This window comes from Mastomys coucha, unplaced genomic scaffold (assembly GCF_008632895.1).
Source record: "Mastomys coucha isolate ucsf_1 unplaced genomic scaffold, UCSF_Mcou_1 pScaffold22, whole genome shotgun sequence".
NCBI lineage: Eukaryota > Metazoa > Chordata > Mammalia > Rodentia > Muridae > Mastomys > Mastomys coucha.
The window spans coordinates 217,567,979-217,572,485 of NW_022196905.1; the positions used below are offsets into that span (position 1 = coordinate 217,567,979).

The 4,507-nt window shown below is 52.6% G+C and overlaps 1 protein-coding gene across 9 annotated transcripts in view; it reads left to right on the forward strand.

Moving 5' to 3' along the window:
- Znf827 (zinc finger protein 827) overlaps window positions 1-4,507 on the forward strand; it is a 171,710-nt gene that overhangs the window by 1,115 nt on the left and 166,088 nt on the right. The gene's annotated exons all lie outside the window — the stretch shown is intronic.

Sequence of the window (4,507 nt, forward strand, 5' to 3'; positions counted from 1 at the left end):
AGGAGGGTGTGGGGGCGCCGGGGGGCGCGGGCGGCCGATCGGGGGGCGAGGCCGGGCAGCCGAGCGGATGTGGGGTGCGGGAGCCGCGCCGAGGCTGAGGCGAGGCAGCCAGGGCGGCGCGCGGCGCGCGAGGTCCCTGCAGAGCCGAGGGGAGGGCGGAGCAGGGCTCCCGGCCGCAATAAAATGCGGGGTCAGGCGGAGCAGACGGAGCCGGGGCGACGCGGGCTCGCAGACCCCCCTGCCCGGCCAGCCCGAGCAGAGTCCGCGACTAAAGTGCATCCCAGCCCTCCTGGCCCTAGCCACACACGCCAACTGCAGACTCGCGCCGGGCTGCGCGGCCGGGTCCCCGTCCCCTCCTCCACCCGCGCCTCGGGTCCCTCCGCGCCGCCCTCTCGCTTTTCTTTGCGAGACTCTTAACTTTTCCCCCACTCCCTCTCGGGCTCCCCCCTCGTCCCCCCCTCAAGCTCTCCGCTCGGAGTGTTCCGAGATGCTGCTGAAGCTAAAAGTGAAGGAGAAAGAAGCAACTAAAAATATCCCCCCCCGGGGCCGCCGGGCTCCTTGAATGCAGGGGAGAGGGGGCAGGGGAGAAGGCGTGGGGCGGGGTGGCGGGAGGAGGGGACGCGGGAGGCGCCGGAGGGAGGGGTCGGGGGAGACGGAGGGTCAGTTTCTCCTCTTCCCCCCCTACCGCCCCCCCTCCCAGCTCCGCTCCCCTCTCCTGGGCGGCTTGGCGCTGCTCGGAGCCCGATCCTGCAAAACCCGGGCTGGGGGCGGGAGCGGAGCCGGAGCGCCTGCCCGCGCGGGTGTCAGGCCGACGTGGTCGGTCACCTGAAGTTCACGGAGGGTGGGGGAAGGGTTAAGGTTATGGTGTCTCGGGTTGTGTGTGAGCTAGTGTGTTTCCGCCGCAGACGGGCGAGCGCGATCGATCTCCCCCTCGCGAAGTCTCCGCGGCGGTGCCCACGCGAGGGGGCCGCGGGGCTGCTGTGCCCCGGGCGGGCGCGGTGGCACCCGGAGTGGCGAGCAAGGGCACGCGCGGGCAGTCTGCTCCGCAAACATTCCTCTTTTCTTCCCCCTTCCCGGTATGCAAGGAGTCGACGCACAGGGCTTGGGTTGTGCTTTTTTTTTTTTCCTCTTCCTTTAGGGAGGAAAAGAAAAAAAATGCCCCCGTGCAGTCCTTTCTTCGCCTGCCCGCTAGAGGTTCTGAGGATAATATCACATATGTAATATATATGCACATAAAATCACTCGCAGGCGTCTGCGAGTGTAGGAAAATTTTGTGCGAGGAGGAGGAGGAGGAGAAGAAGGCGGCGCAGTCGGGGCGGGCGAGGCGGGAGGCTCCGCGCTGCGATTCACAGAAAACTCGCAGCAGTTGGTGGAAGTGTGCGTGCACATGGCCGGGCCGGGTTTCCCTCTTGCTCGGACGCGCGTGGGCAGCGAGGGGGGAGGCTGCTGTCCCGGGCGGGCGCCACCGCGGGAGGCTTGCCCTGCTCGCACAAAATGGGCTTCAGTGTTCTCTGCTAACTTGCCCTTAGATGGCAACTTTGGGAGCTGATGAGCTTGTATGCGAAAACCAGAGCGGTGAGGTTACTTGGTCATTTTCCTTCTTCTCTTCTCCCCCTGCTTAAAAAAATGTTGGCGGGGTTAGAGGGAGGGTGGGAGAGGAGAAGGGATTTATCAGTTTCGGCTGAGACGGCTGGAACGCCGCCCCTCCCGTGGTGTGCAGTGCAGTCGGGCAGCTGCAGCCTGCCCTGCCGGTGACCTTGACCCTGACCTCCTGCGACTACCCTCTGTCTGAGAGGAAATTCAGGCTCCATTTTAGCTCCGGTGTCTGGTGGGCCTCTCCCGCGGGTTGCTGCCTGTTGATGAAGTTTTATTTTGAGGGCTCTCTCCACGTTCTCACATTGAATACTGTTATCTACTCAAAAAAAAAAAAAAAAACAAAAAAAACAAAAAACACCTCCCCCTTGCAGTCACATTAAGCCACTTTAACCCAAGTAAGAAGCCATTTACTTTTGGAAGCACAGTAAACAGTCCTGCCTTCACCCCTCCCCCTTCTTTTTAAGGAAGGCCTTAATTTGTAAAGCGTTTCCACCTCTTTGCACTGAATGGATTTTTTTGTGTGCATGTATGTGTGCTGCCTTTTCTAAGCGAGGTTTACACACGCTTTATAAGCAATTTACATTTTGACCAAGAGCAATTTCTGGGCAAATGGTATATTTTCCAAGTCAGTCCTAGTAACCCCGGGCTAGCTAAGAGCCCAGTGAGGACCTTAGAAACTTGAGAATGATATAGAGACATAAGGCATACCGATTTGGGTAAAAATGAATGTTAATTTCCATTTAGTACAGAATATAGTTGTAGATCTACGGCCTAGTTTTCAATACTGAACTATTTTGTGTTTGGAAAAAGGGCTCCCTCCCTGGGAGAGCTATGCTGTATCAAGGTTAAAACACAGTTGAGTCTTGGGATTAAAGGTGCCTTGTCAGAAGTCATCTTGGAGTTTAAAGAAGTTATACAGAGACAAGCCTAAAAATTGTGCCCCCTTCCATGCCCATATGTTTTGTAGGTGAGGCAAGAAGGTGGTTTAATGAATGAACTGGGGGAATTTAAATTGCTTTTAAGGCAAAAGGACCTTTCTGAGTAAGTGCAAGTTATTAAAGCCACTATTGGTGTGTTGATTTAAGAATTGATAGAACCTGGAAACATTAAAAAGTGCAATTCACCCGAAAGCGCGCGTACACACACACACACACACACACACACACACTGTTTGAATTTGTAGAACAGTTGAAATACCATTTCCTCCAGCAGTCTTGGCCCTTGCACCCCCAGCAATGGGACTAAAGCATTTCCAAGCACACACCATCACCACATACAGATGTTTTCTGTGAGTGGAGTCTATGTCTCACATTAAACAATACTATCTAGGAACATTCTGGCCCTGCAAAGCCCACTGCCTTCCCACAGCACAGACACCAGGGAACCTGGATAGTCCACCAGAGAGTGGATTAGTCCTGGAAATCCAGGCGAGCACTTGGTATTATCTGATACCAAGTCTGGGGTGAGCCTTGGCTCCTGGCACGGTACTAGCAATTCCCCAGGCTGGGCTCCTGCCTGCTAGGGTTTCCTAGCTCCTTCTGTTCATCTAGACACTCTTGGGACTGTTCAGAACCGAATTAGCTGCGGAGATGGGCGAGCCTTTAACCTGACACTATCAACCTTAGCTTTGGATTTCTGATTTAAAATTCTACAGTCATTTCTTCCTGGGCCTCAAAAGTAAGCGGGGGGAGGGAGTATGTGTGTATGCTCACACATGTGTGTCATATTTATGTTACATGGGACTTCTCAGAAATACTAGAAAAAGTGGTATGTCCTGTGAAGATGAAGTGGTCATCCTACATCAATGTCATAGAGAAGGTCTGTAGTAACATTTGGAAGTCCCACTCCGCCAAGGATGCTAAGCTGATCGATTTGAGGGGCAGGTTGAAAAATCGTTATTCAAAATAAAGGCTTCTGTTTCTTGGCTTAATGAAGTAATTTTCATTTTTGGAACTTAAAATGTGACTCAACTGCTGTTGATGGCTCTTTCACAAAAGTTCTTTCATTAATAAAGTCCAGTGCCATGTTTGAAAGAATGGCCTCAAGGTCTTTTGAGCTGAACCAGGCACTTGTCTTCATCAGAATCCCAAAGAGTGTAACTTAAGAAGGTCTATCAGTCTGCGAAAGGGGAGCAGATTCTAGGACTGCGCGGCAGACACGGGCCCTTTCAAGCATTAGTACGTTTGGGATCATGAGGCTAAGAGGGATGGGTTCAGGAAGGTCGTTTTCATGCATTTACCGCATCTGTGTGTCCGACACCCGAGGTAATCAGCACTTTAAAATTTCACCATTAGCATCAATTCTCCCATACTCACACATGAGTTTGGATTCTATTATACTTATCAGTGGGAGTTTGCCGGGTACCTACTCCCTAGGGCAAGTTAATAAAACGATTGTTTCTCACTCCAGTGTTCTCACTCTTTACTCAGCCATGGGTCAGACCAGAGCAGGTTAGAGTGTTCTTCATTAACAAAACGTTAACAAACCCTGCTCTCCAGTAAAGCCAGGCAGCAAACTGACCAGACAGCGACCGGATTCTTTATGTCTGTGCTTTCATGAGTTGTCCCCCTGCCATATTTGTGTGTGTGTGAGTGTGTGTGTCTGAGTATGAGTGTGTGTGTGTCAGTGTGTGTGTGTGAGTGTGTATGTGTGTGTGTGTGTGGTGTGAGTATGTGTATGTGTTTGAGTGTGTGTCGTGTGAGTGTGTGTATGTGTGAGTGTGTGTGTGTGTGAGAGAGTGTGGTGTGTGTGTGTATGTGTGTCTGAGTATGAGTGTGTGTGTCAGTGTGTGTGAGTGTGTATATGTGTGTGTGGTGTGAGTGTGTGTGTGGTGTGAGTGTGTATATGTGTTTGAGTGTGTGTGGTGTGTGTGTGTGTGTGTATGTGTGTGTGTGTGTGTGTGTGAGAGAGA